Source organism: Emydura macquarii, unplaced genomic scaffold, assembly GCF_026122565.2.
Source record: "Emydura macquarii macquarii isolate MOO-44397 ecotype Brisbane River unplaced genomic scaffold, CSIRO-AGI_Emac_v2 contig_71, whole genome shotgun sequence".
Taxonomy (NCBI): Eukaryota; Metazoa; Chordata; order Testudines; family Chelidae; genus Emydura; species Emydura macquarii.
Genome location: NW_027130208.1, coordinates 11,175,909 through 11,189,801, shown reverse-complemented (window position 1 = coordinate 11,189,801; position 13,893 = coordinate 11,175,909). Strand labels below are relative to the sequence as shown.

Genomic DNA, 13,893 nt, shown 5'->3' with positions numbered 1-13,893 from the left:
AATGGTTAAATTCCATTTACAATAATTTTCATGTTATTCTCATGCTAAACAAATCAAAAAAGTGCTGCTCTGGTATTTAGTTTGTAATGATAAAATCTGTCTCCTGAGCAGTGATGTGATCTGACACACAGAATACTAGACTTGATCTCATCCTTACGTGATCAGATGTTACATTTGACTGTGTGCCAATTACGGTTAGCCATAGGTAGATCCACACAGAGTCCATACAAAGATCTCTACAACAATATTGAAAAATATTCCAAATTATTGGAGGGCAAATCCTCTATGCCCCATTGCTTTGTGCCTTGTGCAGTTATGGATATCTGTTCTTCAGATATCGTCAGAAAGAGGTGAACCAATAATGCAACCAGCACACGCTCCATTCCATACTCAAACTAGAATCCAGATTGACAAGTTTTCAGGACATCTGAGGCAGTTAGATATCTAAAAGCTGTCTTGCCACAAGCTGTTCGATAATCTTAACTGAAAACAGAAGATGAGATGCAGGGTAATAGTTGATTATTAGTGTCAAGGGATGTTTTTTGAGCAGTACCCACACAGATGTTTCTTTAAGAGATGCAGGCAATCTGCTTTCCTTCATAAAAATGTTGACAGTTCACCGCAATGGGCCCAGGATTTTCCAACTGGCCTCCACCAGCTAGCAAGGACATTGATTCTGAACACAACTTGTCACACAAAGCACTTCCAACAACTCTAGTACCTCAGAGAGTGCCCCTGAATGAAACCCAAGCAGTGAAAACAGCGTTTGTCCCTTCAAGATTTTGCCTTACTCCTATTGTATCGAATAACTCCGACTGTTAGTGCAGTGCTCACCACCATGGGGCCCTAATCCTGACTGAGGCCTGAGGGTGCCACTGAAAAATAAATATTACATAATAGTGAATAATGGATCTCCTCCTATAAGTAAGGCACACAAGACCTACATTTACAATATGACACGCTTTTGCCTACGTTTTGGGGTGCTTAACTTACTTTGAGTGCTCAACATAGTTTAGGCTTAAGAATTTTTGGCCAAAAATATGTATTTGTTTTAAAAGTATAACCTGATGGTTCCAACTTCTTTTCTTTTTTTTTCTTATTCCTTTTTAAACTTCCCTATTTGTTGAGATACACTTGCGCTCAGTGAGTTCCTAGTCGGAAAGTAACTCCATGGAATTCATGTCAATAAAGCAAACAATGATATTGTGCTTCAAAAGTAACCAGGGGTCCAGTCTGGAAGCCCTTCCTCATGTGAGCAGTCTGACTGAATAAGGACTGCAGGATCAGGCCCCTAATTACTTAGTATGAACCTCTGAAGGGCATTATAATGCTACTAGCCTCTGTCTCAGAGCTCCACTAGAGTCCATTATGAACGTTCCACTTTATAAAAGACTTTGCTATAACTCATGAAACACTATAGCTCCCAAGAACAGCTATACAGAAATCTCTATGTTTTCACAGTTTGCTGCATCCCTACAAAGGTGATTTAAAAGCCACTGCTGAGAGCTTACAATTCAGATTCAACTTTGTTGTAAAGCTTTTCCAGATGTAAGTTTCCACAGTATTTTTCACACTGGTAAGCTACAAAGGGGGCAAGCAAAGAGCTGCTTCCAAACCCAATGAAGTCAATACAAGTTTTGCTCTTGACTTCACTTGACGCAGAATCTGGTCCATTCTGTACGTTGTAGAGAAATGCTATTCAATACAAATCCATGCCACACTCATGAAGCAGAGGAAAGTCTTGTCTACACTAGAAAGGGTTTGCCAGTGTAGTTATGCAGCTGGCCAATATAGCTTATATCATTACATCATTTCCCCAGATGAAAAAAAAAGCTATACTGGCAAAAATAACTGGGTCCTCACTAGGGCTTTTGCCAGTATAAAAATGTCCTAAAATGTCCCTCTCTCCATTTGATATTACTGTACATGCAAATGTGTCTAGTGTATGCCAAGCCTAAGCAGGAATGAACAGCTTCTTAACTAGTGTGACCAGAAGGTCATTTCAATGAATGACTCCAGTATTATTTGACTTATTTGCAATATTAATTGGTTCCATAACCAGGCCTAGGACCAATTTTTGAATGTAGCTTAAAGAAAAGGAAGGAAGTGTAAAATATCCAGAGAAAGCTACTTACCAGCAGAGAAAAAATTTAGCACAGTTTGGCTAGAGGTTTGCTTCATTTCAGCTTATATAGTGGAAATCCTTCAATACGTGTATTTAAATTTATGCACTGAAAGTAGACCCACTGACTACATACTGACTCAGTATACAAAGCACATGCATAAGACTTTGGGGGATCGGGAGCTTAACAGGGCCGCTCCCAAACAACAAATGAGTTTGGGTGGTAGCAGCGCTTATGTTAGAATAAACACTCAAAGGATCCATCTGCAAAATGGGGAAATCCATTGCTAAGTCTGCCTCAATCTCTGTCTGATTATCAGTATCAAATGCGGCAGAGTCCATCTTAAGGGATAAGCGAAAAGAAGAGCAGAAGTGCAGGGAATTTCTATATTATATGGCAGATTTGCATAGTGAAGCAGGAATAGTGATTAACAGGGCTGTGAAAGAGAAGAGCTAGAAATTGTTGAGCATTCTCAGTAAAAAATATATATCTTGTGACTAAGAAACTGTGGATGAGTTTCCCTCAGCAGCCAAAGACAAAGTGAATTGCTGATCATACCAAAGGATACCAGAGGAAGCAGACAAAATCAGCCTGTGTAATAATATCTAAGGTTCTAACTCCAGCTGTATGTTCACAGTCCTCGTTCTAGTGTAGTTAGAAAGGGTCTGAAAAAAGTAATAGATCCTTTCTAGCAAGACGTAGGTTCTTAGAACTGCTGCAAAGATCCCTTGGGTTTGCGATGGGGAGCTTAGCAGAAGTTCAGGGTGTTACAAGTAGAATGGGGTGATATTTTTGGCTTTATCTTTTTTCCCAACAAAAAATGCAGATTCAGGTCCACCAAAACATTTTATGTTCATGCTAAATTCCTGAAATGTCTTAGGTTAAAAAAAAAGGGGGGGGGAGGGGGAATGTTTTGTCTCCACATTTTCTACATTTTGATTTTTTTTTTATTCAGGATGACTTTTTCTTTCAAATTTTACTTCAATTAAAAAGAAAAAGGTCAAACTCAAAAATGAAGTGAAACATTTTGCTTACCCCAAAATGAATTTTATTTTCCCTCTGCAGTTCAGCCAGTGAACTGAAAGAGCAGTTATTCACACAATTCTAGTTTCTAGCAATTTTCCCTGTGTGAATGGCCTCTTTCAGCAATCCCACTGCTTAAAAGGATTCACACTGCTAATATAACTGCAGTCAGAGGAACAGAAAACACCCATTGCTCCATTACCAGTAGGATTGTGGGTAACGTTGATAAATTGTTTAAGTGTAAACGACGTAGGAGTAGCTTTCCTAAAGCTGGTAAAATAGGCAAATATGCCCTTAGGCGGCATGTGAATCTTTCCTTTGGGGAGTCAACATAGCGCCGGAAGCTCCCTAGAAGTGGAGAGGCCACTGGCACCAACCCCCTGCGAAGTCCCACCCCTGTGAGGCCTCTTCCCCCAAGGTCCCACCCTCACTCCCACTTCCTCCCAAGGCCCCCTTGCTCCTTTGCCTGGCCCCAGCCTTACGCTGTGCTGCAGGGCTCATCACTGCCCCCCAGTCCCCTTACTGCCCCTCCCAGGGCTTATTCCTCCCTCATCATGCCTCCCAGGGATCAGTCCCGTTCTTTCCTTCCGCTCGCACCCGGTGAGGCCCCAGAGGGGGAAAGGGAAAGGCCTGGGCTGCAGCCGGGGAGGCAGGGCGACTTGGGGGTGTGGCTGCCCAGGGAACTCGGGTTAAGGTGGAGCTGGCCTTCAGGAGGCAGGAGCTCCATGGCTGCCACCCCTTCCCCTTGCAGCGCGGAGGGTGGCGCATTCGGTTCCCACCGCCGAGGAACGCTGGGCTCCAAATGAGTGAAGTGTCCTGCCCCGGGCTCCCCGCCTGGTCAAGCGCTGTGCTGTGGACAGCCCAGAGATGCGCCTGTGGGTGGGCTGAGACAGAAAGCCATGCCAGGGACAGGCAGCGGGGAAGAGACACAGTGGGAAGGAACCTCAGGGCAAAGCGCAGATGGGGCTATGGACCGGGCACCAGTGGGCCCCCTCCCCCACACTTCTAGGAAGCTTCCGGCACTCATGGCTGGTGCAAAGGCGGCGAGCCGGCGCACCTCCAAAAAGAGGCGACCCACACCGCATCCGGCATTTGCCCCCTGCATGGCCAGCCTTTTTTATTTTGAGGAGTAAGTGCAGAAGCGACATTTGGGTTGCGTTAATTTTGATGAAATACCACCTGAAAACTGTCAGATGCTCAGTTATTCTGATTAGGACTTTTTAAAAATCAAAGAGACCTTAGCTTACCACAGGAGATCCTAGCAGTGCACTTAGTGTATGTGTTATTCGGTAAGAATGTTTACTAGCATCTTCCTACAAACACAAGTATTAGAACAGGAGACATAATTTATGGGGGCAAGCAGATGCATTGCAATTCAGCCATGTTACCGCTCGGGTTCAACGCCTTAATGGGCTGAAATAGGAGAGATCAAGAGCTATTATACTTGCGAGGATGAGGACGTTGTCATCATTCAGTATCATTCCCCTACATTGCCAGGGGCGTACACATTTCCATACAGCGGGTGACATTAATTAAGGTTGCCTTTTAGGAAATTCCTCAAGGGTCCCATGCTAGTCCCATAATTAAGTACTGTCTAAGCATAAACATGCAAGCCAGTGCAGTTTTAAAGTCAGTGAGCCAGATCATCATCTCAGCTACACTTAGATAACAATAGAATAATAGCAATAGAAGAAGAGAAAAATCAAAACTAAAGAAAACAAGAATAAGAAAAATCACATCCTTTTTGTGCCATTGTGCCTATTGTACCACAGAATTGCCCTGTCTAGCCACGTGCCAGCAGTATCATTTAATTGATTTTTTTTAATGAAGTGCTAATACAGGGTGAAATCTGAGTCCTACTAAAATCAGTGGGAAAACCCCAATTGACTTCAATGGGGCCAAGATTCCATCCACAGACTGTTTGGAACTATCTCAGTTTGCAGAATCAGAAATCTCTCTCTTTACATTTCCAGCTTCATGCTCTGTGTCCTTCCAAGGATGACCTGCTGCTTGGACTCAGTAGCACTCATTAAATGGTACCGGAACAGGGTTTTGGTGAAAAGGCAATAAAAGTCCCAAGAAAAGGCACGATCCTCCTGCCCTGCCTTTTGCCGCTCTCATAAACAACATGAGAAAAGAAAAGCTCCAAGAAAAAAGCAGATGGGGGTAAATCCTTTCCCCGCAGCCATGGAGGCTGCTCTTAGCACCACCTTCATTCTCCTCCCCACCTTTCCCAAAGCTTTATACTTAAAATACTAACATTACAGACCAGATAGTGGCATATTGGTGGCACACAGGGGATATATGGCTGCCTTAACTGGCCAGCTGAGGATTCTTCTGGCATGGGTAATCCCCACATGACCGACAACCAACTGTAGGCCATCCTCATCCAGGCCCCCGACTGTGTCCATCAGGGTGGGGGCATGACCAGGGCGCTGCTCCACTCTAGTGAGCCCTAGCTAATGTAATGACCACTCGGGGGCTGTTCCAAGCTGATATACATTAGACTGGAGCAGCTCAGTTTATGCTGGGCACCACACCAGCCTCTTCAGACAGTCTGAGAATCAGAGGAGTGCTAGGCAGAATACAGCCACTTTTGCCCTTCCGCTCACCCCTCATCTCTGCTGAGCTGTGTTCAGCTGGATCCAAATACTGGAGCTGTTAATTTATGAAGCTTTCAGCTCGGTCTGTATCTCTCTGGCTCAATGGTCCACACAACCTGCTCACATCAGGGAGAAAAACACACTCTGAACTAGATGGCAGTGCTGCACTTTTACTCTGAAGTCAATTACCATCTTAATTCCTGTGCTCCTCTATCACTTCCCGCTCTTAGAAAGCTTGATATTACTACCAGCCTTGTACAGGGCACATAACCCAACTCATTACATTTGGGAAGGGCCCCCAGAGGCTCACAAATAGTTTGCTGCAGCTGTGATTTTACACACATTCCTCACTGAGATAAACGGGAAATGCAATGTGTTTCTCAATGAAATTGCAATTAATTGTGGCTAATTCCATGATAATCAAAGGTGATGTCTGTTCATTTTCTTATCACAGCCCTGTTGCAAGACACCTTCACTGTCTTCCTATTTATTTCAAAATCCAGGTCAGAACTGCCTGCCTTAAAATTGGTCCATGGACTTGTTCCAAATCTTGTGGCCATACCGCTTCCCATTGAAGTCAGTGGCAAAACTCCCATTGATTTCAGCGGAAAAAGATCAGGGCTTTTCCCTTTGTCTGTGAAACATGACTGCAAACACACCACAAACCATGTGAAATTCACCACATCTCCTATTTCATTACAAATCTGAAAATCAGGTTTTATCCATCTAAAGATGTTTTCTAACGTTTTCAAATGGGCCCAGTTTTAGGCAAATCTGGCCCAATTTGTGTGTGTTTCTGTTAAAATGTACAGCTTTGCATGGTTTGAATGCGAAATGACATGAAACTCAGCTGGGAATTTGGGGTTTGCTTGAAGAGGACTTTTTAAAACTGAAGAAATCTTACTTTATACAAGAAGTCAAAACACGAATTTGCCTGCAAAGCACTTGCGTGTTGGTCTAGCAGCAGCCTGTACTCCAAATGGGGTACAACTGGGTGTGAGAGGGGCATATGAACTGGTTAGTAGATGCAGAACTGGGCCAGGGAGAGTGAGCTGAAACCTATAGCACAGGCTTAGCTGCTAGGCCCTTGAGATAGATTATGCCTTATCTTTAGCTTCCACACACACCACAACTGCAGGGTCCTTACACTAGAATATGGTCCCTCCTCCTCATCATGTTATCATGAGGAAAGATGTTAAAAAATGGGTTTGTTTAGTCTGGGGAACAGAAGACCGAGGAGCGCATGATAGCAGTTTACTAGTGCATACAAGACTGTTATAAAGAGGAGGGTGACAAATTATTCTCCCTTAACTACTGAAGACAGGACAAGAAGTGATGGGCTAAAATTGCAGCAAGGGAAATTTAGGTTGAACATTAGAAAAAACTTCCCAACTGTCAAGGTAGTTAAGCACTGGAACAAATTACCTAGGGAGGGTGTGGAATCTTGGTCACTGGAGGTTTTTAAGAACAAGTTAGACAAACACCTGTCAGGGATGGTCTAGATAATACTTAGATCGTCTAGTCCAGTCCCTTGCACTGACGTAGGACTATCACTGTCCTTTCTAGATCTACATTTCTATGACTCTATGTTCCCTGTGCATCTCAGGCTGTACGGGTGAAATCCTGGTCCCATTTAATTCAATGTGAGTTTTGCGATTGATGTCAATAGGGCCAGGATTTCACTCCAAGCACCTTGACAAAACCTAAAATAACAATCAGGCTATTATTATTATTGCACTAATAATGGTGCCAATAATAAGTCTTACTTGATGACAAAAAAGAAAACCACAGCAACAAGAAGTCAAAAGAGTTTAAGTCCATCTTGTGTTCCATGAATTTCTGTGACCCTCTGATGCTATTCACTTACTCACACTGAAGTACTGCATAGATCACACTGTTTCTGTTTTATGTTCATTTCTACTTGCAAAACAAGGCTGATTCAGTGTGAGAAGTAACCAACGGCTAGTTGTCTTTTGTTACTTCAAGTATCCTAAAAACACAGAGACCATACACATCCACAGCTCAGCTAGATGAATTAATTACGTGGGCTGTTCAGGAAACCAAGTCCTGTCCTAATAACATAATATTTCAGAGTTTTTGTCTCAGCCAGCAAGGCATAGAAAAAAATCCCCACACTAACCAAGACAAATAGGCACTACTTAATAATTTAGATTCTCCTCAGTGCAACAGTTTATTTATTGCACAGATTCTGTTGTGATATAAGAATGTATTTGGGGGCCTAGATTAGAACCAAAAATATCTGTCCACTGAGCTGAGTATTTAAATGCAGGGGTGGGGGGAGGAGAAGGTTAAGAATTGTGTGGTGAAGTGCATCAAGAATACTAATTGAACATAGTCATTCCTTCAGCAATTTTTAAAGGTAATGAGGATCAGGTCTAGTATCATATCTTTTCAGAGAGCAAAGTGTTCTTTAAGGGCAGATTTCTGGTTATTTATTTTGCCATGGAAACAAATAGTTAGGATTTCATTGCCATGAGGAATATTAGCCATTGGTTGGACCATAATGTTTACAGCTAGTTTAGAAATACTGGGCCATCCTATGCCTTTCACCTTGGCCCAAATCCTCAAAAGTATTTAGGCACATAAGCCCCATTGATTTCTAGGGTAGTTTGCACCTACATTCCTTTGAAGATCTGAGCCCTAGGGCCACCATTTACTCCTGGCAAAGTGAATGTTAAACAGTGCCCTTCTGAGTCACAAGCCTTTCTCTGCGCCAGATCCTCCAGTCCAGCCAAGGCTCACTGAATGCTCCTCCAGAGGTTATGAGGTGGTAGAGGTGGCTTTACGCCCCATCCTAGGACAGGGTAGGTGCCAATTCTGCCCCTAACAAATTTGTCAGTGCTGTTCTAAGTTGTACCCCGCTGTGTATGACCCAAGGGGCCATTCTGGCAATCAGGGTTCACCAAAGCACAGCAGCACTCTGACCTAGCCTCCTTTTCTTCAGCCTCTGCTCTAAGCAGGAGGGTACAACATCTGGGGATTTCTTATACACCAAGGGAATCCTCAGAAGGCCAGTGAAACCATCGTTATGATCTCTGCGTCAGAGTGCTGAAAAGGGACCACACAAGGACCAAGCTTCTGACTCTCCGACCATCTGCTCACTGATCAACATATGGCAGGAATGGGAAGGTGTTATTACGCATAAACAAGAATACAATACTGAGCATATGAATGGAGAGAAAGAGATCAGAAGAGGTCAGGGCCGGATTTCTGATTGCTCAACATGTAACAGCAGCTCCATTAGTCCACTTGTGACAATTCTAGCCAGATCCCAAAAGTGCTCAGCACCCAACATGCTGAGCTCTTTGGGAAATCTGGCAACTTATTTTGAGGCCTCATTGGGAGATGAGCTCTTTCAAAAACCTGGCCTGGACTCTGGGTGCTGTGCCCTTCGGAAAATTCTGGCCCTACCTCTTTCTAATCAGTGATCCTGAAGCATTTTACAGTTATGCAATATGCAGTTATGTCCTCCAGCCCTCAATTCTCACTTGTATATTCCCAGTGTGCATTCCAAACCACATCAGTTACTTAGTGAGAGAGCTAAATGTTTTGCTCCGATTAGCCCTCTAACGCCAGATCTTGGAGAGTGATGACACTTTCATTCTAGTTTGCTTATCGGTAGCAGAATTGGTAACTAAAGTTCCAATGCAAAAATCTTTATTCGTGGTGATTGTACACAAACCAAAAAGAAACAAGCTTGTCTTTTGGGTTTCAGGTTGGGTTTGCAGTGCTGGCCATTAGACAAAATATTCTTTTCACTGGTTTCCATCAAATTACAAGACAAAAATCCCATTATGACATTTTTATGGCGTGTCTGTTCAATGTAAGCAGCTCAAACTGCCTCTCATTAAAGTCAATGGTAAAGAGGTTTATCACAGTTTGATGAGGCCTTGACTGATGTTCTCAAGGTCACATAGGAAGTCTGTAACAAAGCCATGAATATATTCTCTTAACTCTCATTCCTGTGTCTTAACCAAAAAAGCCCTGCCTCCTCTTGAATATCATAAAATGAATTTAGAGGAATGAGAGTCAAGGGAATCTTCTTCAAGTGTTAGAAACATGCAAATACTGTGGATTAAATTCCACATGGAACCATCATTTGTGCTCCCTTTTTTCTATGCCTTTTAAATTAAAGTCACAGTAGGTAAAGCTAGCACAGTCTATATAGTTTAAAGAGTAAATATTTTTGTTCATAAGGTTTTTTGGGGGTATTTTTATATACCAGATGCTATTCAGGACACAACTTTTCTGCTCCTGAAAGATAAAATAATCTGTTCTGAAACCTCAATTCTGCAGTTGATAATTTGGATGAATGTGTTTGCATACTTTAAAATTCAAGTAATCTAGTTAACAATAATATCCATTGAGATATTTAAACATACCTTGAGATACAAACATCTAGCTGTAGAGGAAGGATTAAATTGGAAGAAAAATTGTAATTAGTGTGCAATATGCAAGGAGAAATGTGCCATCCAATAGTATTTTGTATCACTGCAAAAACAAAGAGGAGCTATTAGCGTGCTCAAAGAAAGGTAACTGAACTTTAGACCCTATCTAGGATTTGGCAGAGAGAGAGTTAACACTCTAACTCATGTAAACACCATAGGCTAGATTCTCAGCTAGTGCAAATCAGCATAGTTCCAATAGGTTAAATTTAGCTATGCTGATTTACACCATCTGATGATGTGAACCCTTATCTGCCTGCTTTAATTGCAGGGATTGTCAGAAGAGTATGGCTGAGCCAGCTGTCAAGAGTCAAGTAATTCTCCCAGGATAATATAAAGGGAGATGGTCAAACCACCTCAGGAGTTTGTACTAGGAAACAGATTTGAGGGGGGAAGGATTAGTTAGATATGCTTGATATTTTGCCAGTCTCTAACTTTTGAAGCATCATTGCTTTGTTTATTTTGGGCACTGGAAACTGAATAAGGGAAACTGTTAATTTAAGTCCTGACTCTAAACAATTTTTCGCTATTTTAGTGTAGCTCTGAAAAGCTGGATGCACTTCAGTCTAACAGTGTGCCTAGGGGAAAAGGGCTCTGAACTTTATAATGACATGCCACTTCTCAAAATGTGAGAGGATCTAAAGAGAGAAGAATGAAAAGAAACAAAAAGGAGACAAAAGACCTCAAATTTATTTCACTCTGTCAAATAAATCCCTTTTGGGAATGCACAAATTTAAGGAAAAATAAGGGTCAAATCTCTATATAAAAAAGACACTTCCCCAGAAGTTCCCTTCTGCCTTTCAAGCTGTGATAAACTCTGTCTACTAGATGTGTATAGGTTATTGCAGAAAGGAAATTGAGGACTTAAAAGGATTAAACACTTACATGGATAATGAAATCATCCACACAGTTACATTAAATAGGATTAAAAATATTGGGATATAAACCTTCTTGCTTCAGGGTATGGACCAATCACTAACTGATGAGTTTAGGAAGAAGCTTCTTGGTTGGGGAAGTTATTTTGTAATTCTTTACTCTGGGAATTGTTGCCTCTTCCTTGGAAGAATCTGTTACGGACACTGTTATATGGACCACTAGTCCGATCCAGTAGAACAATTGCTATGTACATAAGTTCCAACATAAATATTTGCTTCTTTATTTATACAACTTTTTTCCCCCTATGATCGTCCCCAAGGGAAGAGACTGCACACAGGGCAAACAAATGGTGTTTTTCCAGAAGGGTTCCTACTTCTTCATTCTTGACTAATATAATGAATATATAGATATTATAGTATTTAACTTGTCATAATTTAAAGAGAGTGGGGTGAAGAGATTATGGAGAGACAGAATATCTAGGGGCATCCTCTCCTTGGATACTTTGGAAAATACCTGCGACTTACTGAAATCTGGTCCATCCAAAAGCAAAAAATTCTTCATAAACAAATATTTTTTGAGCCCCAGGAAAAATTCAATTCAATTAAAGGGGTTTAGAAGTATCTGCAGATGAAGTGGATTTCATTAGAGGCAGGAAAATCATCCCAATTTTCCTTTCAATTAGGTGGAAAAATTTTCCAATAGGCCCTGAGACATTTAATGGCTTCACATATATTTGGAGTTGAATTAAAATAACATTTTATGTTCTGAAATTATCAGATAAGGGTTTTTTTCACTTCTGGTTTCCAAGTGGGATTGGCAGAAGTTCAGCATATAGCAAGAGAGGCTGTTTTTGCAGAGTTTCCTAATATTACAGATGAGTTCTGAATACAGTAGTTCAAAACTTTGGATAAAGAATCCAGACTTGTATACTTATCAGCACTTTAGAGTTTTTTTAAAGTTTGCCCCTAATCAGACTCTATTTTCTACCCCCTATCCTAAGTCAAGCAACTAGTATGTAGTGTTCTCTACCTGAATCAGTTTTATAACATTCACAGATATCCCTTTTTGGCCCAAGGAATGTGAATTGGATCCATATTGTGATACTGATGGCCTTTGCTTGCTGTGATAATGGCATATTTTGGGAGGGAGTAATCCCCAGCAGTATCGTCTTCCAGAAACACTGTGTTATATTTGGTTAGCCTTGGTATTGAGATTCAGCGTACATGTGGAGTATTCAGTCACTTTGGAAGTACCCACTAGCACATAGAGCATGGGCCAGTCATTGTGAGGAGAGGTTACCAGACCACTTAGATGTTGCCATGAACAGTGAGGTATAAGGACCTACATATAGTAGAACCTCAGAGTTAGGAACAGCATGGGAATGGAGGTTATTCCTAACTCTGAAATGTTCGTAACTCTAAACAAAGCGTTATGGTTCTTTCAGCAGTTTACAACTGAATGCTGACTTAATACAGCTTTGAAACTTTACTATCCCGAAGAAAAATGCTGCTTTTAACCATCTTAATTTAAATAAAACAAGCACAGAAACAGTTTCCTTACCTTGTCAATTTTTTTTTTTTAAACTTTCCCTTTACTTTTTTAGTAGTTTGAATTTAACACAGTACTGTGCCATACAATATTTGCCTTTTATTTTTGTCTCTGCTGCCTGATTGCATACTTCCATTTCCACATGTGGTCTGTAGTTGACCAGTCAGTTCATAACTCTGGTGTTCATAACCCTGATGTTCTACTGTACATGTATAGATTTCACCAACAGTACAAAAGAACTCTGCATAGTCCATTTTGATCCTTTATATAACATGAAACCTTGTCTCAGTCAATCTCCAAAACAGAAACAAAAATGCTTGCACTTCCTACAGTTCACCATACTTCGTGGTAAAGTTACTTTACACCTTTTATCCAAGGGCTTCAAAGCACTTTACCTATATTAATTAAACACTTAAATAAGCAGAGAAACCAAAGCACAGAGGTTACAATCAGAGAGGGCAGAACCAAAAATAAAACACTGACCCCTTGACTCCCAGGCCTTTGCTGTAACCGAAAGATAAATATCTTCACTCCAGTGAATTAAAATACAAAGCAGCACACTTCCACTTCCTGTGATAAGAGAGGGAGAGAAAGATACCTCCTCCTTTCTCTGTCTTATCTCCCACAGTATACCTGTCCTGTTTCAGTTTACTCTAATTATTGTGCACTTACACACACCTGATGTACCCTCACAAGTTCCCAGCCCTCTTTTTGCTGATTTTATAAATCCACCATCTGAGAAGAGGCACTTCTGGCAGTCAATTACCTGTGGTAGGCTAATATCAGTTACCCTAGGGAAATGCTAACAAGTGTAATTACTGCCTGCTTTTTCCATGATTTTAACCTCTGACTTGCAGGGTCCATCTGTCCTGTAACAAGAAGATACTATAGAAGTGAGCCAGCTTCAATTAAAAATATTGCTCAATGCAATATTAAAGACTACTGCCCTGCTTGCATAACAAACATTACAATAAAAATAGATATTTTCCTTGGCAAAAGTATGAAACCTTTCAGTTCCTCTCCAATCACAGTAGTCAATGGTGGCAATTACCCTAATTTAGAATACATGTGTTTTCTAGTTAAAACTTGCAGCCAATAGCTAATAGGTGCCAACAGAAAAAAGGTGGGAGGAAAGGGAGTTATGCAGCAAAATAGTCATGTGTAGTTGACAAGAATCTACTCATGTTTGTTTAATAACACATAGCATGGTTTAAAATTGACAATCCATTACTAGAAATCCATTCTTTATTTAGG

The 13,893-nt window shown here is 41.2% G+C and overlaps 1 protein-coding gene across 6 annotated transcripts in view; it reads right to left on the bottom strand.

The window, feature by feature from the left end:
* CHL1 (cell adhesion molecule L1 like) overlaps positions 1 to 13,243 on the bottom strand; it is a 234,451-nt gene extending 221,208 nt beyond the window's left edge. For 5 of the 6 annotated variants that reach the window (XM_067542581.1, XM_067542657.1, XM_067542590.1 and 2 more), the window contains exon 1: positions 13,123 to 13,243. The gene's annotated coding sequence lies outside the window, so the exon portion shown is untranslated. The remainder of the gene's footprint in view (positions 1 to 13,122) is intronic. The other variant, XM_067542610.1, reaches the window with a different exon arrangement.
* Positions 13,244 to 13,893: the final 650 nt, after the last annotated feature.